At 39.8% G+C, this 26,975-nt stretch overlaps 1 long non-coding RNA gene across 1 annotated transcript in view; it reads left to right on the forward strand.

Annotated features, from left to right (window-relative positions):
- LOC127491137 (uncharacterized) overlaps positions 1–26,975 on the forward strand; it is a 74,130-nt gene that overhangs the window by 38,764 nt on the left and 8,391 nt on the right. Inside the window, exon 2 of the long non-coding RNA XR_007919674.2 lies at positions 13,243–13,405. This is a non-coding gene — a long non-coding RNA (uncharacterized lncRNA). The remainder of the gene's footprint in view (positions 1–13,242; positions 13,406–26,975) is intronic.

Consider the following 26,975-nt stretch of genomic DNA (forward strand, 5'->3'; position numbering starts at 1 on the left):
TTGACTTCTAAGGTGTCATTGTTTCTAGGTTTCTTAGTTGACAAAATAAGAAAATATATATTGGTGTCTTTGTATGTGTAGTCATCTGTATTTGTATTAAGTTAAATGTGAGTTCATACTAGAGTTTGACTTCTTATATGGCTACTTCCCATTATTTGGAATTACAACCCAACATAAAACTTCATCTTTAGCATTTAATAACTTAAAAGAAATAATGATAGGGGATTCTAATCTATAACATGCTGGCTTCTTTTTGTTCAAAGAAAATAATCCAACTCACAAAAGAAGAAAGAATACGAATAGGCAAGACCCTGAGAAATTTGATTGGCTGTTTCAGAATTTAATGTAGTAACAACAACGGATAGTACTGCTACATGCAAGACCCATTTTTTAAACCATTCATGGAATTAGAGTGACCTATCACATTCAAATGCTAATGCATAAATTCATAAATCTGTAAATCTATTGGTAACTACAAACTGATTCACTGTGATTCATCTTAATCTGAAAGAGGAGCAACAAGAAGAATTTCAGGTCCTCAAGATGAAGGACAATTGATGGAGAAGCCGGCTGTACTTCTGCAACAGATGGCCTAAAGACCCCAGTCAGGATCTAGTTCTCATGGATCTTCCAAAGAAGATATGCTCATCCAAATTAATGACTTCTTATTTTATAGCTAATGACATCTCATTTAAAATATCTTGTTAAAAAATTGTCACTTCTCGAATGGCAGATGTCCTAAACAGCACTCTGGCCTCAGAATCAGCCCTTAAGGCATGCAGATCCAGCTGAAAAGCCCATGAGAGTATTTCAGGCATGGAAAGCCAAGACACTCTGGGGGAAAAAAAAAAAAAAAACTAAATGAAAGATCTCCACGAGTGAGATCCCAGTGGAAAGAATGGGTCATCAAAGAAGGAGGTACCTTTCTCTGAAGGGAGGAGAGAACTTCCACTTTGACCATGGCCTTGTCTAAATATGATCAGAGTCAGTGAACTCAGGGGGCTTCCATAGCCTTGGCAGCTCATGACAAGAGCCGAGGGTGATTACTGAGGCCATAAACAAGAGTGTCAATTTGTTAAGTCAACAACAAGAGTCACTGTGCACTTACTCCTCATGTAGGATCTTTGTCCTTAGTGTGCTGTACATTGAGATTTAATGCTATAACTAGTACTCAAACAGTATTTTTCACTTTATGTTTCTGTGTGGGAGCAAACTGTTGAAATCTTTACTTAATGTATGCTAAAATGATCTTCTGTATATAAAGAGAATCAAAAATAAATCTTGATGTGAATGGAAGGGGAGAGGGAGTGGGAAAGGGGAGGGTGGCAGGTGGGAGGACGTTATGGGGGGAAGCCATTGTAATCCATAAGCTGTACTTTGGAAATTTATATTCATTAAATAAAAGTAAAAAATAATTGTCACTTCTACCAGGAGTAAGCCTGATATATTATCCTATAAAAATTGAGGATTTCTCAATTTTTAAGATCTCTTATAGCTCTTATTGTTTATTCATTGAATTCAATTAGGTGCATTCTGTAGTAGAGTTTCTTATTTACAGTGTTTCTTTCCTTGTTCCATCTGCACAAATTATGCTCTTTGAAGATGGGGATTTGTTGTCCTTATTTGAATGCTTAATATGTAGAGGATGCCCAATAGATATTGAATGGAAAGTTCATAATAGCATAGGAAAGAATAAGTCAATATCACATTTTTATTTCTAGATTTCTCTCATGAAAGTAAATGATATCCTTGGCTTTATTTAAACAACAGGGTTTTAACATGAATATCCATGTTCACAAAACCAAGTTCTCAAGGTAATCCTGGGAATGATAATGTCTTTTGAGTTCTGAAAGCCAAGTTACTCATACTTCTTACAATTTTTTTTTTTTTGACAGGCAGAGTGGACAGTGAGAGAGAGAGAGACAGAGAGAAAGGTCTTCCTTTGCCGTTGGTTCACCCTCCAATGGCCGCCGCGGCCAGCGCGATGCGACCGGCGCACCGCGCTGATCCGATGGCAGGAGCCAGGAGCCAGGTGCTTTTCCTGGTCTCCCATGGGGTGCAGGGCCCAAGCACCTGGGCCATCCTCCACTGCACTCCCTGGCCACAGCAGAGGGCTGGCCTGGAAGAGGGGCAACCGGGACAGAATCCGGCGCCCCGACCGGGACTAGAACCCTGTGTGCCGGCGCCGCTAGGTGGAGGATTAGCCTAGTGAGCCGCGGCGCCGGCCACTTACAAAATGTTTAACATCATAAGATTCTTCAATATATCATTGGAACTGGTTATATTGCTTTGCAGTTTTCCTCTGTCAAATAATGTTCAATATGCAACACAATAGACTCGAATAAAACAACAGCTATGGATTCCAGAGTAACACCCCCAGTTTTATATGTAGCAAGTTTGAAGCAGAACTTGGAAATGTATCATTTTAAAACAGTCTCACAAACGCTTCAGACAGGAAGTCGGATCTCATCCTGACTCATATTCCGGAGTAGGTAATCAAAACTTTCAGAGCTTTATTCTCCCATTAGCAAGACGTGTCAGTTCTGATTCCGAAGTCATCTTCCCCACATGTGTTTCCTCCAGATGTCCGTTCACTTCAGGTGTGTTCACTGGAGAATCAAGCTTGGTTTGCCTTCTTGCTGGTCATAGCAGCAGACTTCACGGAGGAACAAATTGGCTGAAACACAATTTATATTTGATGACAATATTCAAATCACAGTTCAAAGAGCACCAGTTTCAACCGAGACCAGATTCCCGTAGCATGGATTTATCAGGACTTCCATTTTCATTATAACACTGCCCGGTGAATTTTTCACAGCAAGTAGTTCTAGGCTTTCCAGAGTTTCTAGCCTCATATGCTCGACCTTTATGCCCTGTGAAGTACATCATCCACTCTGCAAAGCTCTGAGCCTCAGGGGACAGCGCCATCTGCTGATATCCCAGGACATAGCTCGTTTGAGAACAGAACGAATTGACTGTGAACAAGTGGCACTAATAAAACTAATTTCCCAGCTTTCTCACTCTTGCTGCTTTGAATTACCATTCTCAATTATTAGGCTTTCTTTCGATCCGATGGATAAGTTGAGCCACCCTTGTCTGGTGAGTGTTTTTGTTAATAATGGGTGAAAGCCTTCCTCTGAGTGCCTTGGCTTAAGTCGTAGGTAGATGACTGTCAATAGATGATTATTCATGACTCGGGAAAGCGCATCACCTGAAGTGACAAGAATGAAGAATGATTGGACAAGGCATCACACCTTTGCCCCAGGGATGTTAATGGCCTCAGGAGAACGTTCTAGGAGTCTGGTTACAGGTGACTGTACGGAATTTCCTAACTTTTTTGGGGGGGAGAGGGAACTCAACAATGACTACCCACAATTAGTGCTGTGACACCCTGAAGGATAAAAATGTGCCATTTCCTGCTGGAACAGGCAGCAGATCCCATGGAAGCCCAATTTTGGTTAGGTTAAGTCAGTAAAGAAACAGGGTACTATTTTTCTAATTGGTAGTTTATTTATGTGTTTGTTTCAATGTTAGGGACTAGCTCTTATACCATCCCCCCAGAATCAGGAAAGGGAAACATTAAAAGCATAAAATGTGGGGAGTGCAGAAATATCTTATCTGTGTGTGTGTGTGTCTGTGTGTGTTCTAAGCCAAGACTTTGAAAGATAAACATTTGATGTAGGGAAATGTTGAAAGTAAGAAATTCATAAGCAGGTTTTATTACATTTTTCTAAAAATATTTGCCTTTCAAAATCAAACCCACTTAAAGTTTTCATACCTTTATTTTCTTTTCTTAGTCATTTTGACATATTGTAGGGGATTTCACTGTGTCATAATGTTATTTTATATAGATTTTAATTGCAAAAATAAAGTGAGTGGACCCACTGCCTTCCACACAGCTGAAAGTTCACTTTCCTGCCCACTTCTTCCCACACTCATGAGAAAATACCAGGTTTTAAATTAACGTTCAGCACTTAAGCTCTTGTGAGGTCCTCAAATATTTTATCACAGTTTAAAAAAACTATGACATATATTACAAATATTATTGGGAATAAGTGCAGATGGGACTAATTAGGCTTTTCTAGTTTGATTCTAACATTTGTAAAATAAATCATTTTAATTTTGAATTGAGTTTTCTTTCCCCCAAATTCAAAATGTGTGTAATTCAATTTTCACTGTTGCAAGGACAGAAGTGTCATAAACACTCTAACATCAAAACTCTCTTTCTAAACTACCCCAGCTTTGTATCACACAATCCCAGTTGTTTCAACTCAAAACTTTGCAAGCTTAGGTGAAAAAAAGTATTATATTTTATAGTAGTATTTATTAATAGTGAGACTTATTGAGAACATTGTTAATTTCTGTTTTTATACATTAATTCTCTTAACATCGCAATCTAGGTACAATTGCTTTTCAGTTAATGACGTAGAGAGGTTACTTACCTTGTCTAGCAGTGAAAACACTGTGGAGCTGATGGAAGCATAGTGGATACACTAACAAACAGGACAGGCTGGCATTATGGCACCAGCCTGCGACACCAGCATCCCATATGGACACTGATTTGAGTCTTGGCTGCTCCTCTTACTATCCACCTCCCTGCTAATGGCAACGAAAGATGGCTCAAATGCTTGGGCCCTTGCATCCATGTGGGAAACCCAGAAAAAGCTGCTGGATCCTGGCTTTGGTCTGGCCCAGACCTGGCCGTTGAGGCCCTTTGGAGGGTTAACCAGCAGATGGAAGATCTCTCCCCTTCTCCCTCTGTATCTCCATCTCTCTCTCCCTCTGCCTTTCAAATAAAATAAATCTTAAAAAAAAAAAAAAAAGATAAACCAGAAACATGCTGAGACAAGATGCCTTTATTTACCTTAAGGATATATGTCCTCAAATCTGTTCTCCTGAGATCTCACTTCTCCTCTGCCTATCCTTGGTCTTAAGTTGGCTGTTAATCTATCTGTACCCATTTCTATCTATCTATCTATCAATCATTATCTATAATGGCACTTCAAAAAGTATGGAATGTTACATGGACACATATTATGAAAAGGCAATACTGCTCAGATTTCAAGGTTTTTTGCACCACAATAAATATCTTTAACCCCATCTTCCACAAACTTTTGAAGCACTCTCCTATCTATATATGTATAGATAGATTGCAACAGATACATATACACACCCATGTTCATGTTCATGAAGAGGACAATAATACAGAAGTTCATTTTCTGTTCTCTTTCCCCTCATGGCATTTGGGCTTCCTAACTAGCCTTCTTGATTATTTATTTCCTGGAGGTTGCTACCCTCCAAGAAGTTCAGTTTCATCTACCAAGTTACACACACATATTAACAGCTTTAGAGTGCCGAGTGCTAGACTCTGTCCTCCTCAGTTGTTCAGAATTGGGAGCAAGGTCTTCCACACTGTGGTGGGAGGAAAACGAGAGGCTTTGGAAGGTTCTTGATGTGGCAGAAGGAGAACAGTTCACCAAGAGAGATGAGCCCAGAGAATTCTTGTGTCAGAAGTGGGGAGCTATATGTGGAACACAGAAATCCCTTTGTATTACTCCTACTTCTTAAACTTACCTACCCAAGTCCTTGGGCTATATTGACCACTGACCTGCTACTGTTTGGTAGATGATTTCTCTTTCTTCTCCTTTGATGTGAGTTATGTCACAGATGTGTAGTAATATAGCATAACATGTAAGTGTTCCAGGTTTAGAGAAACACTATAGCTGGGAGATACTGAATGCTTTCTAGCTGCTGTAATTCAAGAAAAAAAATCTGTATGAAAGGAGGCATGAGCAGGCTTTTGCTGCTTATGACCCAGCAGAGAGAATTTCAAAAAAGAGATGGAAAGTGGAGGACAATTAAGATTCTCAGATGCTGCAGGGAGGACCAGAGAGCAAATAGCTGAAAAAAGGCAATCTATTTATCAGTATTGTCTAGGACGTTAGCCACGCAAGTAATTTTAAATTTTTTGAAAAGATTTATTTATTTATTTCAAAGTCAGAGTTACACAGAGAGAGGAGAGGCAGAGAGAGAGAGAGAGAGAGAGAGAGAGAGAGAGAGAGAGAGAGAGAAAGAGGTCTTCCATCTGCTGGTTCACTCCCCAACTGGCTGAAATGGCCAGAGCTGGGCTGATCCAAAGCCAGGAGCCGGGAGCTTCCTCTGGGTCTCCCACATGGATGCAGGGGTCCAAGGACTTGGTCATCTTCTACTGCTTTCCCAGGCCATAGCAGAGAGCTGGATCAGAAGTGGAGCAGCCAGGTCTGGAACTGGTGCCCATGAGGAATGGCAGCACTGCAGGTGATGGCTTTACCTGCTATGCCACAGCGCTGATCCCAGCAATTTTAAATTTAAATGTGGCCACATTAAGAGGAAATAGGTGAAGTGAAGCTTGAAACTATGTTTTATGGGGCCAGCATTGTGGCAGCACATGTCAAGCAGCCACTTGCATGATTGGGTCTCATATTCAAGTGCTGGTTCAAGTCCCTGCTACCTTGCCTCCCCATCTAGCTCTCCGTTACTGAACATAGGAAGGCCTCAGAAGATGGCTCAATTACAAAGACCCCTGCCACCCATGTGGGATATCCAGGTGGAATTCCTGGCTCCTGGCTCTTGGCTTCAGCCTGGCCCAGACATGGCTTTTGTGGCAATTTGAGGAGTAAACTGACAGATGGAAGATAGTAAACTGACAGATGGAAGATTCTCAATCTCTCTCTCTCTCTCTCTCTCTCTCTCTCCCTTTTTCTGTCTTTCTCTCCCCACTTCCCTCCCTCTGTGTCACTCTGCCTTCAAATAAATAAAAATTAAATATTTTGTATATATAATTCAATATATCAAAAATGGTATCATGTAACATTTTCATATTTACAATTTACATTCTCAATGTTGTTCTATTTGAAATCCAGTGTGTATTTTACATTGATGATACATCTCATTTCCAAAGAAATACGTATCAATTGCTTGCTAGCTCTCCGTGGTTTGTGGCTACCGAATTGGGTGGCACAAATACACATGACAATGAGGAAATATTAGTAGAGAAGTAGAATTAGAAGCCAAATGCTTAGAAGCAGAGAAAGTATATGGTAAGGGCAAAGAGGCAGAGAATGCAAGCTACCTTTCCATGGACACCTCAAGAGCAAAGAATGGAGAACATTTCTTATTGTCACTTTAAAGCAACTTTGATAAGAATGCATTTCACAGAATGACTCAACACAAGAAGAATTAGAATTAGGAGATGTAAGCAGAAAGTTCTAAAGCAGGCATTCCATACCAAGTGTGAAACTAGAAGTCCAGGACTATGAGGGCTAATCTATCTTTTCTGCATCTGTAAATAGGCTGCAATTTACCAGGGCTATGATTTGTGACGACAGAGTTGTGTTATCAACTCTTGTCTTCAACAGCCCCCTACCCAAAGTGCCTTCCTATAGACGCAACCATTCTCAGAAAAACAGAGAAGGAATTTCTCATTTTTTAGGAGAAAAAATTACATTAAAAGCATGGCTGGCAAGTTTAGCTTGATAAATTGGAAACTGCATCTCTTTTATAAAAACAGAAGATGACTGGACTGGTTATGAACGAATGGGTTTTAATCTAAAACTCTGCCTTTTCAGTAGAATATCTAAAGACATATTAGTGTTCTTTAATTCCAAGGTCTGCTTCTCATTTGTTCATCTACTCATTCTTCAACAGTCTAAAATATTTTTGGAACTCTTACTCATTTCATCCTGAAAGTTACAGTGAATGAATAATTAGTTCTTTCTTTCATTCAAAAAGTCTTTATTGGCTCCTTTACCCTTCCTTTTTTCCTCTTTTCCATTGTTAGGGCCAACCTAAGGAACATTTTAAAATGAGTGGACTTGATTTTTTGGCATCTTTAAATCTCACTTTTTGCACTCTGGTCTGCTTTCTAGTCTTGATTATATTCTTCCATCTGTTCCCTGAAGTCCAAGTCATCTAACTACATGATTCACCATCACTATAATAATCCATAATGAAACCAGTTAAATTCCCTTTGCCTGTCTCTATTCTCAGGAGATATTGATATAAATGCACTGCTATGGCCTGAATATACGTGTGCACCTGTAATTAATATTTTTTTTTGACAGGCAGAGTTAGACAGTGAGAGAGAGAAACAGAGAGAAAGGTCTTCCTTCCATTGGTTCACCCCCCAAAATGGCCACTACGGCCAGCACGCTGCACCGACCCAAAGCCAGGAGCCAGGTGCTTTGGGTCCAAGCACTTGGGCCATCCTCCACTGCCTTCCTGGGCCACAGCAGAGAGCTGGACTGGAAGAGGAGCAACCAGGACAGAATCCGGCACCCCAACCGGGACCAGAACCTGAGGTGCCAGTGCCACAGGCGGAGGATTAGCCTAGTGAGCTGCAGCGCTGCCCTGTAATTAATATATTGAAACCTAATCACCAATGCTATCTTATTAGGAGGGAGTACTTTTGGAGGGTGAGTAGATTATGAAGGTGAAGCCCTCATGTTTGGGATTAGCCCTCTTTAAAAAGAGACTAAGGGACTAGCATTGTGGCGCAGGGGCTGAAACAGCTGCCTGAAATGCTGGCATCCTATGAAAGTTGGTTCCAGTCCTGGATGCTCAACTTCTGATCCAGCTCTTTTGGTGCACCTGGCCCAAGTGCTTGTGATTTTTTTTCCTGTACATTTATTCTAGAATGTCAAATAAGTGAATTCTTTCACTCAGTATATGGTTTTTGAGATCCAGAAATATCATGGACAGAGGTGTTTTCAAGTTGGTCAGAGACTTTGCTGATGCTCTGAGGTCTGGTCTCCCAGAGATACTCCAGCTCCTCCTCTCAACTATCCTTGTCTCCCTCCATATCCTCTGCTCAGTCCGTGTCTGTTTTTTTTTTTTAATTTTTCCCCAATAGAGTTTGTTTCAAAGTGCAAAATATTGTTGCTCTTACTTTGAATTCCTACAAGGTTTGTACATCAGTATGTTCACATATCAGAGAATCAAAAAATATTCTATCATCATCTACTCAGTATCAGTCTTTTGTTTCTTCTTGGACAACTTCATTTGCTGTATTTAAAGAAGATATGGACATAACTGAGAAAGAATGTATGTGATAGAATGTTACACATTGATACACATACGCAATGATAACTCACTGATGCTGAGAACATTGAGTCTGATGATGATCTGGCTTTCCTGTGGGCAGAGCAGCATTGTCTTAGAGCCAGACAAGTTGTCACTTCTCTTTGGCCAGGGTTGGCGAAGGTCATGGGGTATGTGGTTGATGCCGTCCAGTCCCTGTGGGAAAGGTATAAAAGTATGGCAAGGAGCTGCTCCTCCCTGGGAAAGGATTATGTGTGTTAGTGAAGAAATATGGGACCAGATGACTCTACACTCAGCATGGATTATGTAATCCGAGGATGGTTTTCAGTATCAAGACATCATAGAATAATAGACGGTGCTTTCCTGATGTTCTAACCCCAAAAGCCTCCAGTCATGGTATGTCAGCCCATCATATCAGGAAAAATAAGTCTTTTCAGATTGAATAGAAGTATGGCATAAACAACTGTATTTTGGTTCTCTAGAGATACAGAAGCAATAGGATATATGGGTATTTGATGGGGGATTCATTTGGTTAACTGATATGCATGAGTATCACAGCTAAGTACCATAACAAGTTCTCTGGAGCATAGAGACCCTGGGATGCCAAAAGCATGACTCAGTCCACATCCAAGGCCTCAGAACCAAGGAAACTAGGATGCCAATCTTAACTTGAGATTGAAAGCTGGAGTTCCAGCAAAGGGACACAGGTGTGAGCCCTGGAGTCTAAATGCCAGCAAATGAGGTCCAAGACAAGACCATGAATGCCCCAGCTCTCTCATGGTGAGAGGACAATTCGCCTTCTACATTAGTCTCTCCAGACTATTACTGATGTTGCCCACACTGAGCCCTGATTTTTCCACCTAGTCCACTCAGACTCCCATGCCAATCTCTGGAAAGACCCTCACAGGAAGACTGAAAATAATGCTTTTCAGGTTTCTAGGTATTCCTCAATCCCATCAAATTGACATCATAGCATCAACCACCACAGCAATGATCCAGAAACTTAAACTGTGATCTCAAGATTGAAAATCAAAAAGATCAGCAGGAACATTTCAGGACACTTAAACCTTGTCTTTTCTTTTATATCTTGTTTTCTGTTTAGTCTGATTATCACAAAACAATGGTTGTTTCACAAAAAGATTTAGGAATATATGAGCATACTGCAAAAACATTCTTGGAAATTTCTTGTAATTAAAGATAAATGTTTTTGATGCAACAAATTTTGAATTTCATGTATTTACATTCACTGTGAACTTCTTGAATATTCCTCATGTTTCATATGTTATAGATGTACAGATATTTATGTATTTTTATTTTTTCTTTGCAAAATTTATTCACATGAAATCACTCTATTGTAAGACTCTATCTTTTATTTGGTGTAGGAGTAAGTGTCCTTTATTTCTTTTGGGTGTCCTTTATTCAGATCAAAGTTCACTCTACTAGAATGAAGTCATAATTCTATTAGACATATAGGGACTTTGGAATAGCCAGGGCTGTCGCTCCCCCTCTTCGTGGAGGAACGACACAGGACCCTGCGCTGTTCTTTTGTCTGCTCGGCCCTCCCCGGGTTTGCTGCTGGTTCTTCCCAGTTGGCTACCGTCCCTTCCACCTCCGTGGAAGGGTGGTTCCCCCTGCCACTTTCCCCACTTCCGTGGGGGAGCGGCACACCGCCGGCCGGCTCTCTTGGGGGCTGCACAGGTGTTCGTTCAGATAGATGTTCCCTGGTGCATGTTGTCTCTCTCCTCCTTTATAGTCCTTTTCCACCAATCCCAACTCTGCTACCCACACGCCGAGTACGCTGCTCTCCTCCAATCAGGAGCAGGTCCTGCTGTTTATTGGTTGAATTGGAGGCAGCTGTGTAGAGGCTGTTTCCTCCTCTCCCAGCGCCATATTGTGGGAGAGCAGATGCATAGAATAAGTCTTAATTCCAGTAACTTAGTCTAGTCTGAGTTGCTCCCAATTGCTCCCCACACAGGGCCTTACGGGTAACTACAACAAATGGAGATTAATGCACAACACATAAACCTCAGAATTGTGGGCATTTTTTTCCCCATGTTTGAGAAGAAAAATATCAGCAAAGAAAGATTTAAATGCACAAGAGTTATTTTAAGAAAATCAATTTCTATAAATATACTTTATTGCTTACTCATAAATTTATACTTCTCTTTCCCTTGCTGCCTAATTGGTTTCCTGCTTACAGCTTGGCTCTATGCTTCATGTTTTCCTAAGAATTAAGTCCCTGATATTTGTCTGCTCAGGCCATTCTTCCACTAACAGACCAGTAGCTCTTCCCTGATTGAAAGCCCAAAATTCATAGCTTGGCATTCAAGTCTCTTCAGAATCTGACCCCAAACTGTTTTTATCATTTTACTTGCCTCCCCAGGAATTCCCTCCCAGTGTTCCTCCCAGTCACCACAACTGTTGTTCTCCTGCATATAAAGTATTTGACAGTAGGGGGTACAATTTTATACCATACCAGGTGAGCATCTGTCTGCTTACCTGTCTACTGTAACTTCACAGAAGATGATCCATAATCTCTGAAATCACCCTTTTTATTAAAAAAAATTTATTTATTTATTTGAAAGAGTTACACAGAGAGAGGAGAGGCAGAGAGAGATCTTCCATCCACTGGTTCACTCCCCAATTGGCCGAAATGGGTGAGCTGCGCAGATCCGAATCCAGGAGCCAAGAGCTTCCTCCAGGTCTCCCACACTGGTGCAGGGGTCCAAGGACTTGGGCCGTCCTCTACTGCTTTCCTAGGCCATAGCAGAGAGCTGGATCAGAAATGGAGCAGCCAGGACTCGAACTGGCGTCCATATGGGATGCTGGCACTGCAGGCAGCAGCTTTACCTGCTATGTCGCAGCACCAGCCCCAGCAATCATTCTTTTATATGGATTATCTAATCTCCCACTTGTTTTTATTTAATTTTGGGGAAAAATGTACCTAACATGAAATTACCATTGCAGGTATTTTTCAGTATGCCTATGGTGGCATTAAGAATATTCACACTGTTGTGCAGCCATCAACACCACCAAAACTTTTTCATCATGCCATTCTGAAATTCTGTACCCATTTTTTTTTAAAGAAGCAACTCCCAATTTATTTATTTATTTATTTGACATGCAGAGTTATAGACAGTGAGAGAGAGAGACAGAAAGGTCTTCCTTCTGTTGGTTCATCCCCCAAATGGCCGCCACGGTTGGAGCTGTGCCGGTCTGAAGCTAGGAGCCAGGTACTTCCTCCCAGTCTCCCTTGCAGATTCAGGAGCCCAAGCATTTGGGCCATCCTCCACTGCCCTCCCAGGCCATAGCAGAGAGCTCGACTGGAGGAGGAGCAACCAGGACTAGAACCCAGCACTCATATGGTATGCTGGCGCCGCAGGCGGAGGATTAGCCAATTGAGCTGCGGTACTGGCCCAGAAATTCTGTACCCATTACACATTCACATCTCATTTTCCTCTCACCCCCTAGCCCATGATAACCCTTATTCTACTTTCTGCAATAATGAAGTTTCCTACTCTAGGTATTTCATGTTGGTGGAAATACACAATATTTGCTTTTTAGCATAGCATGAATTCAAGGTTCAACTTGTGTTGTAGCATGTATCAAAATTTCATTTCTATTTAAGGCTAGAAACTATTCCACTGTATGCATATAACAGAAGTTTTTATCCATGTATTTGTTGATGGGTATTTGGATAGTTTCCAACTTTGGCTATGAATAATGATGGTAGGTATATTAGTGTGCAATATCTATTCAAATCTAGTAAGACACTAATTCGTTCAATTATTTTGTGTATATTCTCATTAAGTGAGACTGCTGAGTCCAATTGAACTTCTCTGTTTATCTTTTTTGAAGAACCACCATACCATTTTCCACAATGTGCCATTTTACATTCCTTCCAACAAGACACAAAGATTCCAATTTCTCCACATCTATGCCAATGCTTGTTGTTTCCCATATTGTTTTGATGATAGCCTTCTTTGAATGTGAAATGGTATGTGGGGTTTTGACTTTCCCTAATGATTAGTGATGTTTAGCATTTTTTTAGGTGCCTATTAATCACCTGTAGATCTTCTTAGGAGAAATGACTATTCAAACCTGTGCTCATATTAATTAGCTCATTAATTAGCATATTTTTTTGTTTTGTTTTTGTATATTAAGAATCTGGAACACATCATGCTGAGTGAAATAAGCCAGTCCCAAAGGGACAAATACCATATGTTCTCCCTGATCGGTGACAACTGACTGAACACCAAAAAGGAAACCTGTTGAAGTGAAATGGACACTATGGGAAACGGTGACTTGATCAGCATAGCCCTGACTGGTAATGAACAACTTAATACATTATCCCTCTTAGTAGTTTTTTTGTCTGTTCTACTTTTAATATGACTGGTTTAATTCTGTAATTAATACACAGTTATTCTTAAGTGTTGAAAATTAACTGAAATGTGATCCCTGTTAAACATAAGAGTGGGAATAAGAGAGGGAAGAGATGTATAATTTGGGACATGCTCAAGCTGACTTGCCCCAAATGGTAGAGTTAGAAACATACCCGGGGATTCCAATTCAATCCCATCAAGGTGGCATGTACCAATGCCATCTCACTATTCCAAGTGATCAATTTCAGTTCACAATTGATCATAATGAAAGGACTAAGAGTCAAAGGGAGCACATAAACAAGTCTAGTACCTGCTAACACTAACCGATGGAATAAATAAAGGGGAGAGTGGTCCAACATGGGAAGTGAGATACTCAGCAGACTCATAGAATGGCAGATGTCCTAAATAGCACTCTGGCCTCAGAATCAGCCCTAAAGGCATTCGGATCTGGCTGAAAAGCCCATGAGAGTATTTCAGGCATGGAAAGCCAAGACACTCTGGCAAAAGATCTCTGTGAGTGAGATCCCAGTGGAAAGAACAGATCTTCAAAGAAGGAGGTACCTTTCTCTGAAGGGAGGAGAGAACCTCCACTTTGACTATGACCTTGTCTAAACAAGATAAGAATCGGAGAACTCAGAGGGCTTCCATAGCCTTGGAAACTCATGACTGGAGCATAGGGAGATTACTGATGCCATAGACAGGAGTGTCAATTGGTAAAGTCAACAACAGGAGTCACTGTGCACTTACTCCTCATGTAGGATCTCTGTCCTTAATGTGCTGTGCATTGAGATTTAATGCTATAACGAGTACTCAAACAATATATTTCACTTTGTGTTTCTATGGGGGTGCAAACTGTTGAAATCTTTACTTAATGCATACTAAACTGATCCTCTGTTAAAAAAAAAAAAGAAATTATCAACTCCCAACTTGACTCTCACTGGGATTAAACATGACAATAGGTCTGATCTGATTTCATCATCATTTAAAAAAAATCATCTATTATTTTTCACTTTATGTTTCTGTGTGGGAGCAAACTGCTGAAATCCTTACTTAATGTATACTAAGCTGATCTTCTGTATATTAAGATAATCAAAAATGAATCTTGATGTGAATGGAAGGGGAGAGGGAGTGGGAAAGGGGAGGGTTGTGGGTGGGAGGGACGGTATGGGGGGAAAGCCATTGTAATCCATAAGCTGTACTTTGGAAATTTACATTCATTAAATAAAAGTTAAAAAAAAATAATTCTCTGCATATTGGATGTTAACCTCACATATCTTATTTACAAACATTTTCCCACTCTGTGAATTGTCCTTTTCATCTGTTAATTAGTAGTATTTGATGGAAAACGATTTTAGTTTTTATCAAGTCCGATTTATTTTTCTTTTGTTGCCTTGTGCTAAATTGAGTGCCATGAAGCTTTTCTCCTAACAGATTTATAGTTAAACCTCTTATGTTTAGTTTTTAATCCATTTTTAGTTAATTTTCATATATGGTTAAGGGAAGAGTCTGATTTTATTTATTTATGTTTTTAACACATGGACAACACATTTTCCAGTACCATTTCTAAAATTACATTCTTTCTCCATTGGCATCCTTGTTGAAAATGATTTGACAATAGATGCAAGAGTTTGCTTCTAGACTATCCTATTCCTTAGTCTGTTGCTGTCTTTATGCAAGTACCACATTCTTTTGATTAAGGTAGCTTTGTAGTAAATTTTGAAATCATAAAAGCTTAGTCTCCAAAGTTGTTCTTCTCTTCCAAGATTGTTTTAATTATTTTTGAACCACTGAGATTCCATAAAAGTTTTAGGGTAGATTTTTCTTCTTCTGATAAGAGATTGATTGAAATTTTCAGTGAATTGAAGAAACCAGAGCAAATTTTATATTGCTTTGGGTTGTATTGATATCTTGATAATATGGAGTCTTACAATTCATGAACACAAGATGTCTTCTCATTTACTTGCCACTATTTTTTTTTCAGCCATTTTCTACAGTTTGCTGTGTACATGGCTTTTACTTTTGTGGTTAAGTTAATGACTGAGTATTTTGTTCTTTCTGATGCTGTTGTAAATGTAATTGTTTTCTCGATTTTTATTCATAATTATTCACTGTGAGTTTATAGAAATACAGCTGATTTTATTCATGATTTTGCATCCTACTGAATTTGTTTATAAGTTCCCACAACTGGTTGTGTGTGCATGTGTTTGTGTACACATGTGTTCTTCAGGATTTTCTCCTTTAAGAGCATGTTGTTTGTGAACCAAGTTAATTTTACTCTTCCCTTTGTATTTGGGTGACTTTTATTTCTTTTCTTGTCTCACTTCTCTAACTAGCACTTCCAATATTACATTTTCTAGAAATGCAAAACTAGTCATCCATGTATTCTTCCTCAGAGGATCTGTCATTCTTCAACATCGAGTATGATGTTGTCTGTTGGTTTTTCATATATGGTCTTGATTAAATTGAAGTAGTCTCCTTGTGTTACTGGTTTATTGAGTGTGTTTTATTCATTTTTTATGATAAAAGGGGGTTGAAGTTTGCAAAATGATTTTTCTATATCCAGTGTGCTGATCATATTTTTTCCTTTCACACTTTAGTACAGTGTATTATACTGGTTCATTTTCATGGTTTGAACCACCCTTGTAACCCAGAAACAGATCTCACTTGATCAGCATGTATAATAACTTCAGTAAACTGCTGTACTTAGTTTTCTGGTATTCCCTTGAGGATTCCTGCAGCAATGTTCATTGTTTATATTGGTAAGTAGTTTTCTTTTAGGTTCTGTCTGTCTACCTTGCATAGCAGGGTAATGCTGGCCTCATAGGATGAATCAGGAAGTGTTCTTTCCTGTTTAATTTTCTTATGTTCTTTTTTGAATTTCAGGTTGAAATTATCAGATGCAGGCCTTTTCTTTAGTGCTATTTTTTTTATCATTGATTCAATCTCCTTATTAGTTTCATGCTATTCAGGTTTTTAATCTTTCTTTCTTTCTTTCTTTCTTTCTTTCTTTCTTTCTTTCTTTCTTTCTTTCTTTCTTTTTTACAGGCAGAGTTAGAGAAAGAGACAGTGAGAGAAAGAGACAGAGAGAAAGGTCTTCCTTTTTAGGTTAGTTTACCCCCCAAGTGGCTGCTACTGCTGGCACCTTGCAGCCATCGCGCTGTGCTGATCTGAAGCCATGAGCCAGGTGCTTCCTCCTGGTCTCCCATGCGGGTGCAGGGCCCAAGCACTTGGGCCATCCTCCACTGCCTTCCTGGGCCACAGCAGAGAGCTGGAGTGGAAGAAGAGCAACTGGGACAGAATCCAGCGCCCCACCTGGGACTAGAACCCGGGGTGCCGGTGCTGCAAGCAGAGGATTAGCCTAGTGAGCTGCGGCGCCGGCCATCATTTCTTTATTACTTTTTTTTTGACACATTTTTACAGCTTTATCATTTCGTTTAGATTTCTCAATTTGTACAATCAATTGTTTATAATATTCTCTTATATCTTTTTCACTTTGATAGTTTTTGTAGTAATATCCCCCACTTTAATTTTTTCAGTTAATTTAATCTAATTTTTTTAACTTTTATTTAACAAATATAAATTTCCATAGTACAACTTTTGGATTATTGCGGATTTCCCCCCATAACCACCCTCCCACCTGCAACCATCCCATCTCCCACTCCCTCTCCCACCCCATTCTTCATCAAGATTCATTTTAATTATCTTCATATACAGAAGATCAATTTAGTATATACTAAGTAAAGATTTCAACAGTTTGCACCCACATAGAAACATAAAGTATAAAGTACTGTTTGAGTACTAGTTTTACTGTTAATTCACATAGTACAATACATTAAGGACAGAGATCTTACATGGGGAGTATGTGCACAGTGACTCCTGTTGTTGGTTTAACAATTGACACTCTTATTTATGAGGTTGGTTATCACCCGAGGCTCTTCTCATGAGCTACCAAGGCTATGGAAGCCTCTTAAATTCGCCAACTCTGATTATATTTAGACAAGGCCATAGTCAAAGTGGAAATTCTCTCCTCCTTTCAGAGAAAGGTACCTCCTTTTTGATGGCCCATTCTTTCTGCTGGGCTCTCACTCACAGAGATCTTTCATTTAGGTCATTTTTTTTTTCCACAGTGTCTTGGCTTTCCATGCCTGAAATACTCTCATGGGCTTTTTAGTCAGCTCTGAATGCCTTAAGGGCTAATTCTGAAGCCAGCTTGCTGTTTAGGACATCTGCCATACTATGAGTCTGCTGTGTATCCCACTTCCCATGTTGCATTGTTCTCTCCTTTTTAATTCTATCAGTTAATATTAGCAGACACTAGTCTTGCTTATGTGATCCCTTTGACACTTAATCCTATCATTGTGATCAATTATGAACTGAAACTGATCACTTTGACTAGTGAGATGGCATTGGTACATGCCACCTTGATGGGATTGTATTGGAATACCCTGGCACGTTTCTAACTTTACCATTAGGGGTAAGTCCGATTGAGCATGTGCCAAACTGTACATCTCCTCCCTGTCTTATTCCCACTCTTATATCTAACAGGGATCACTTTTCAGTTAAATTTAAACACCTAAGAATAATTGTGTGTTAATTAAAGAGTTCAACCAATGGTATTAAGTAGAACAAAAAAATACTCAAAGGAATAAAATAGTCAGTTGTTCCTAAACAGTCAGGACAAGGGCTCATCAAGTCATTGTTTCTCATAGTGTCCATTTCACTTCAACAGGTTTCATTTTAGGTGCTCTGTTAGTTGTCACCGATCAGGGAGAATATATATTTGTCCCTTTGGGACTGACCTATTTCACTCAGCTTGATGTTTTACAGATTCCTCCATTTTGTTGCAAATGACCGGATTTCATTTTTTTTTACTGATGTATAGTACTCTATAGAATACATATCCCATAATTTCTTTATCCAGTCTTCTGTTGATGGGCATTTAGGTTGATTCCATGTCTTAGCTATTATGAATTGAGCTGTAATAAACACTGTGGTGCAGACAACTCTTTTATTTGCCAATTTAATTTCCTTTGGGTAAATTCCAAGGAGTGGGATGGCTGGGTTGTATGGTAGGGTTATATTCAGGTTTCTGAGGAATCTCCAAATTGACTTCCATAGTAGCTTTACCAGTTTGCATTCCCAACAACAGTGGTTTAGTGTCCCTTTTTCCCCACATCTTTGCCAGCATCTGTTGTTGGTAGATTTCTGAATGTGAGCCATTCTTACCGGGGTGAGGTGAAACCTCATGTGGTTTTGGTTTGCATTTCCCTTATTGCTACTGATCCTGAACATTTTTTCATGTGCCTGTTGGCCATTTGGATTTCCTCTTTTGAAAAATGTCTATTGAGGTCCTTGGCCTATCTCTTAAGAGGGTTGTTTGTTTTGTTGTTGTGGAGTTTCTTGATCTCTTTGTAGATTCTGGTTATTAATCCTTTATTGGTTGCATAGTTTGCAAATATTTTTTCCCATTCTGTTGGTTGCCTCTTCACTTTCCTGACTGTTTCTTTTGCAGTACAGAAACTTCTCAATTTGATGTAATCCCAATTGTTAATTTTGGCTCCGACTGCCTGTGCCACTGGGGTCTTTTCCCACTTTAATTTCTGTTAGTTATTTGAAAGAAAACCTTACAAAGGTTTGAATGGAAGCCTTATAAAACATGAGTATGTAATTATCATGTAGGAAAAAAAGTAAAAAGGGAAAACATGAAACTTTGGCCATAAAATTTTTCCTTGACTCAGGTAAAATCTCTAGTGAATATCCCTGACACCAAATGCAGGTATATGTTCCCTAAACAGGTATCTTTGGATCCAACAAGCATGATGAATCAAAAGCCAGTGATGATCATAATTTGTGAACTTTTTGTGATCAGCCTTGACCCCAAAATAACCAAGTGGTGGCTTTTCCCTTCCAGTACTTCCCTATGTATTTTGGTGCCAAAGTATATGACTGAGACAGCTCATATGTAGTCCTGGTTACATGTCAGGTTTTCCTGGAGAGAGGCAAAAATGAGGGAGGATACAGTTTTTCCTTTTTTTTCACCATAGATTCTCATTTCTTCATTCTGATTGTTCTTCACTGAACACTAAGTAGGCATCAGTGAAATTCATAATAAATGCTTGATATTTTTCAAAACCAAAATTTGTGTGACTCAACACTACAGAAAATCTGTTTTTATTGCTCGTTCATACCCCCCCCCCCACTTTACCTTAACCATCACTAAGTTTTGCCAATTTTAAATGAAATTTTCTCCACATAGGTTTCAGGTTGAAACTGACTCAGGATCCAAATAAATTTAGAAGCATGTGTTTTAAATACTACAAATATATCTATTTTTAATGGATGTCTCATGATATTCAAAACCAGGCATATAAAACAAATTGCAGCACATTTCCTCAAGCAACCACCCAGGGATTATACAAAAAGAACTTAATAGTTATGTTCCACCTTTTCTTCCTCCCTCCCTCCCTCCCTCCCTCTCTCTCTCTCTCTCTCTCTCTCTTCCTTCCTTCCTTTCTCTCTCTCTCTTCCTTCCTTTCTTTCCTTCTTTCCTTCCTCCCTTCCTCTCTCTTTCTTTCTCTCTCTCTCTCTCCTTCCTTCCTTCCTTCCTTCCTTCCTTCCTTCCTTCCTTCCTTCCAATGAAGAATTTGCCTGAGTGGTCCGATTTAGTGGAATCTTTTCCAGGTAAACTTCCTGTCAGTTTTTCCCAGTACAGAAACCCCAACCCTACCCTAGGCTTTTAAAACATCAAATTTTATTGTCCTCCACATCTTTAAAAGCAAAAACTGAAAAACCAACAAGCAAAAAACTACCCTTTCAGGTGGTTGAAGGTCCAAGGATCACTTGAAATAATTGTTTTTGGTTCTTCCTCATGTAACACCTGAAGAAGACATTCTGTTTATGGGAACCAAATTACTTAGACATATTTCCCAGATCTTTAGACAGAGGTCAGTACACACATTAGCTGGGGGCAAAAGCGTATTCAAGCTCAGGCACCCCTTTTGAATTCACAGCTGGGATTTATGCAGCTCCATGCTGTTGGCCCGGTCCCCTAGGTTACCCTTCACCTTACTCATAATATCCAGCCAGCATGTCAGGGCCCATCTCTTCTCCACACATCAACAGATGTTTGTGGAGGATCAGCTGTTCCCATGGTACCTGGGCTCCAGGATTTGTGATGGAATGTGCAGTGTTTCCCAGACCCCAAGTTCTCAGCAACAGCTCAGATACAATCTTGATTTTCTGCGCCTACTGAATCTTTCTAGGATTTCATGGTGGTGCTCTGACATTTCCACACACTGAGTCCCAACTCCTGATAACAAACTGTAGGGATTAAGCAATTCCTCCCTGAGAACTATGTTTGTCTTCATGTTCTTCCCTGTTATTCCTCCCCTTAAAATAATTTTCAAGGAAGCACTATTTATTATTCTAAATACTTGAAATAGAATTTTCAGAATTATGATGCTTCCACTACATAAAAGGTAGCAGCACTTTTATTATGCTGGTGGAAATGATCACCTTGCATCTTTTTAAATTTTTTTTCTGGTCTGATTTTCTTGGCTAAAGATTTAAAATCATTTAAATATCTGCAACCGGATGGCTATGGATCTTATGTAACAATAAATAATATGGAGATATGTTTGGATTTAAAAAACTGATGAATATAACCTCCTTAAGTGACATTGAAATAATACAACATTAGAAACAGACATTTCAGGAAAAAAAAAAAAAACAATAATGCCTACCTTGACTTATTGCTAAGTTCAAGATAGTATTTAAATAACTCCTCAACTTTGAAAAATACATATGTTTTATCATACCTCTTTTTTAAGTCTTAAATATTAAATAAAAAAGAAGAAAAATTTGGGAAAAATACCTGGTTTTCACAGCATTAGCTCTGTAACTGCTGAAAATATAGATTCCTGATTCTTACCTTTGCAGGGATCCTAGTTATATGAAAAAAGAAAGACAAAAGAAGACGTCTGAAATTCCAAGCTATATTTGAATTTCAGATAAATAATGAATTTTTAAAAACATGCCCCATATATCACTGGACATAGTTCTATTAAAAAATCACTCTTTATCTGAAATTCAAATTTAATTGGATGTCTTGCATTTTATCTATCAGGCTTAACCATTATAGATTCCAATTCAGTCATGAGTGGATGAGAGTTCCAAATGAAAGTACTTTTTATAAGCTAAGCTCTGCAGGAATCTGAAGAGAAGTTAGATTTGGACCACTAGTAATGGATTTGAGAAAGAACAGATACACACACTCACACCTCCATAACAGAGATATAATGGTGGTCTTAAGGACTGCAAACGGAGAAAAATACAATCTAAAATAAACAAAGAAACCAAAGCACATCTGATCTTGGAGACACTGGGGATACAGGTGGCAAAATAGTCAGTCATTTTACAAGTTATAGGCTGAGCTACAGAATAAAAGAATTATTCTCCTCTTCCTCCTCATAGTCATCATTATCCTCATCATTGTCATCATTGTTTTGACTGGCTTTCTTTATTTGTTTCTATCAAATATAGTTAGTTGTGAATAGATGTCCTTGTTAACGTTTATGATTGATGGTGGACTACCATAAGTAACAAATCAAAGATAAAATATGTGACCAATTAGTTTTAAAAAAACCAGAACATAATAGAATACACCACAGTAAATTTAAAGTGAAAATTTATTTAATTTACTTGTTCTACCTCTATTAAGTGTCTGGTATGTTAAATATTGGTGGGGGGAATGATAAAAATGAGAGAGTCCCGGTTCTTCCAGATCTTAAGTTAATGGTTTAAGAACTCAACGATATCCAGCAGGAGTTCAAGTTTTTCATGATATGCTTATAATACAGAGCTTCGTTTGTAAAGTGCCAGAGTATAGGATACCTGGATTAACAGAATTCACAACATTAAGGAAAAACAAAAATGTCTACATTTTATTTATTTTTTTAAAGATTTATTTTATTTCTTTGAAAGACAGAGTTACAGAGAGAGGTAGGGACAGAGAGAGGTCTTCCACCTGCTGGTTCACTCCTTAGATGGCCGCAAAGGCTGGAGCTGCACCGATCCGAAGCCAGGAGCCAGGAGCTTCCCCCGGGTCTCCCATGCAGGTGCAGGGACCCAAGGACTTGGGCCATCTTCCACTACTTTCCCAGGCTATAGCAGAGAGCTGGATTGGAAGTGGAGCAGCCGGGTCTCGAACCGGTGTCTTTTTGTGATGCCAGCACTTCAGGGCAGAGCATTAACCCACCGGTCCCAAACGTCTACATTTTAAAAATTTAGTATCCACAATATAACTCTTCATTAGGGAGAAATTCCTCTTAGGCAGCATTGGAATTGCTTTGTTTGGTTCAAATCAGGTAACAGGAAAGCTCTTAGTGCTTACTGGATTTAATTCAGAACTAGTTATGCTGTTTAGTAATACATGTATTCCTACTGGTTATTATCACAGAAATGTTTCTGCATTATTTTTCCTGGTAGAGTGTGCTTTGTTAACATGGTCACATGGAACACAGGGCTGTGTGCTGTGAATTGTGCTCATTAGGCAGAAGGGGGTAAATCAGACTCCTGAGTGTGGAATACCCAGCTGGATTCCCACCTGCTGCATGATGTCTTTTCTGACAATGGCCACCCACTTGGAGCTCTCCCTTTGCACCCACCCATAGCATGCCCCACTGGAACAGCTCCTTTCACTGTTTCAAAAATCTCTTTCTAATATTTAAGTCTGGTAGTCCATTAATCCTGGTGGGTGTGGGGAGGAGGAGGAAGAACCATATCAGAGACTCATTTGCTATTTCCCACAGAGCCTCCCTCATCTAGATGTGGCCTCCAAGTCATTTATCACCTGGTTGTTTAGCCTGAAAGTCACTTTGAAGATCATAACACAGAAGTAAGCCTTGTAGACAGCAAGTGCCTTTCATAGCACCAGGGGTGTGCCCTGAGAAACAGAGGAATAAAAAGTAAAGCCTCAATGTGCCAGGACGAGGGAGGATTTAGGTGAAATTATTCTTTCTGGTTCACTGAAAAATGTCTTTCTGGAAATTAAATCGACTACAGTAAGAAGGTTGCTTTACTTAGTATTTTAGTGTGTGCAAGGGCATGAAAGCATAGCACCTGCTCTCTAGGAGCACAGGATTCAGGTGAAGAGTCAGAGCAAATGTGATTGAGAATTGAATTAACAGGAGATTTAATTAGGGAGCATAGGAAAGTGACTTCTTGCTTCTCAATGAGGGCTATTATGGGTTTGCTTCTTGTTTTCTATATGGGCTTACTTTCCTGTGCTCATAAATATAAAGTGGTGGATGTAATTGAATGCATTTTTCTGAATATTGTTTCTTATGGTATATTAGGTCAATGACATTAGTAATAATATGATAGCAGCCACAAATGGAGTGCTTAAAACATTCCAGATGGTCTTATAAGAATTTTGTATTAGTTAACAATTTAATACTTCCAACAACTCTATGAGCCAAAACCTATTACACTCTTCTTACAAATAAAAGAGGTAAAGTAAATTGCCCAAGTTTCACAGAGCCATTAGGCAGTAGAGGCAGACCAGCCAAAGAAGCAATGCCTAACAATGATTCCATTTTTCTGCTCCATATAAACTTTTAGTAGTAGTAGTAGTAGTAGTAGTAGTAGTAGTATTGAGAAAGAGAGAAAGAGAGGAAGACAAATCTCCTATCATGTTGAGTTATTCCTCCCAAATGCCTAAAACAGCCAGATCAGGTTCAGGCCAAAATCAGGAGCCCAGAACCCAACCAGATCTTCCACATTCATGGCAGAGACACAACTACTTGAGCCAGTACCTGCTCCCTCCAATGGTGAGCATTAGCAAGAAGATGAAATGTGGAGTGGGGCCAGAAAACAGGAACTCAAACCTAGGTATTCTTTAGGGGATGTAGGCATCTCAAGCAAATGGGTGGCCAAATACCCACCCATTTAAATATTTTTATTGCATATTAACAGTTATTGTGCCTTCTAAAAATACAAATTCCAGAAAATGCTTCCATTTTTTTCATCTCATTGTGTTCCAGCCAATTGGAAGGAATCACAGCTGGTTAGTAGATGGTTTTGACAAGAGACACTCTGTTTCTAGGGAATCGAAGTTTGACGGTGGTGATGGCAAGAGAATACCTGGGAGGGTCAGTTTATAAGACATAGAAACAAAAGCAAAACAAAATCAATGGCCCCTGAAAGCCCATAGGCAACAGATGACGTTTTCTCCAACACTGGAAGAAAGAATAGTTCCTAGGAGAAAACCACCACCTTACCAGAAAAAGGCATTTCTCTGTGAGGATCTGGGGTGATTCCTGTTGAGGAGAAACTATTGAATTAACAAGGAAAGGAAACAGCGAGCTGTCCCAAGCTTTATAACATCTGTTATTACTGCACCTGCCCCACAGATTTCCTGGTTCCTATCCCCAAAAGAAAGTCAGTCTGCAGGAAATGACACAAGTACACAATGACTTTATAGCAAGAGGTGGCTTTTAACTTGTTCTCGGGTTTCGTTCCTGTCTAGATGGTGTATTCCCCTAGTTCACACTACTTCTCAAGGCAGCAGTTTGCCAAGGAGAAGGTGGGGGAGGAGAAAGGGACTGAAGCTATGGAGCACAGGAATGTCATAGGGCCACAGATCACTTGGATGACGTCAAGGCTTCTGGCCCGTTACTCCTTGCTCTGACTCACGGGATAACACATGGAAATAAGGCATGTCCCTACTCACCAAGGCAATTCAAAGAATTACTGCTATGCTTCTCCTGCTTGTCCTCCAATTTAGTGGTTCTCAAACTTCAGAGTGAATCAGGATCACCGGGAAGGCTTGTTAAACACATATCGCTGTGGCCGGCACCGCAGCTCACTAGGCTAATCCTCTGCCTAGCGGGTTCTAGCCCTGGTCGGGGCGCCGGATTCTGTCCCGGTTGCCCCTCTTCCAAACCAGCTCTCTGCTATGGCCCGGGAGTGCAGTGGAGGATGGCCCAAGTGCTTGGGCCCTGCACCCCATGGGAGACCAGGATAAACACCTGGCTCCTGCCTTTGGATCAGCGCGGTGTGCCGGCCGCAAGTGCACCAGCCGTGGCGGCCACTGGAGGGTGAACCAACAGCAAAAGGAAGACCTTTCTCTCTGTCTCTCTCTCGCTGTCCACTCTGCCTGTAAAAAAAAAAAAAAAAAAAAAAAAAAAAAAAAAAAAAAACATATCACTGAACCTGCACGCCTGGGGCCATGCACAAGAATCACCTCTGCACCTCTGCAAGCTCCGTGGTGCTGCTGATGCCAGTGGCACGAGGACTGCATTTGAGAACCACTGCACTGATTGACGCAAACAGAAATGCCGCCAGTGTATTAGTCCAAGGGCTCTCTCCCACCAGGATTCCCGAGTGCCCAGAGATTTCCATCTCCTCATCTTGTCAGTATGAAATATCAGAATGCAACTCTCACTTATTGTCCATCTGAGTCTCATTCTTCTCCAATTTCGAATTATAGTCAAGGGCCACCAAAAGACTTTCAGTGGATCTATTCTGCCCAAGTTAGTAGAACAGAGCATGAACCTAGTGTTTCCTGTCAGTATTTTAAAAAGTGGAAAGTAGGGGCTGGTACTGTGGCATAGCAGGGAAAGACATCACCTGTAACTTCAGCTTCCCATATGGATGCTGGTTTATGTCTCTGCTGCACCACCACTTCTGATCCAGCTTCCTGCCAATGCACCTGGGAAAGCAGCAGAGGATGGCTCAAGTCCCTGGGCCTCTGCTACCCACATGGGAGACCCAGGAAAAGTTCCTGGCTCCTGGTTCCTGGCTTTGGCCTGGCTCAGCTCTAGCCATTGCAGCCATTTGGGAAGTGACCCAATGGATGGCAGACTCTCTCCTACAACCCCCACCCCATTGTCTTCTCCCTCTCCATCTCTCTCTGTAACTCTTTCAAAATAAATAAATAAATCTTTTTTAAAAAGAATGGAAACTATAATATAGGGAGTCTGAGGTATATAGTCAAGGCTTTTCTTTAAGTGAATGTTTTAATTAAAGGGCAAAAATTAGCATTACCTTTCACTTTCACGATGGGAAGTTAATCTCAAAAATCTTAAGAACTTGATCATATTTTACTTAACATGATATCCTCCAAGTTTATTCATATTATTATATCTACAGGATTTCCTTCTCTTTTAAGGTAGAATAGTATCCTGTTGAGCCTATTTGTGTGTGTGTGTGTGTGTGTACCACATTTTCTTTAGTGGCTCATTTGTTGGGGAACTTTTATATTGATTCCATATTTTAGTTATTATGAGTATTGCTGAAATGAACATAATTGCAGAGATTTCTTCAACATACTAACTGAATTTCCTTTAATGCATGCCCTGTAGTGGGATGGCTAAATCACATGCTACTTCCCTTTATAATTTTTGGAGGAAACTCCATATGATTGTGCTTGCATCTCTGGTGTCCCCCCTAATGCCATACTAATTTACCTCACACCAGCAATGTGTCAAATTCCCTTTTCTCCATTTCCTCACC

This window comes from Oryctolagus cuniculus, chromosome 11, assembly GCF_964237555.1.
Source record: "Oryctolagus cuniculus chromosome 11, mOryCun1.1, whole genome shotgun sequence".
In the NCBI taxonomy this organism is placed as follows: domain Eukaryota; kingdom Metazoa; phylum Chordata; class Mammalia; order Lagomorpha; family Leporidae; genus Oryctolagus; species Oryctolagus cuniculus.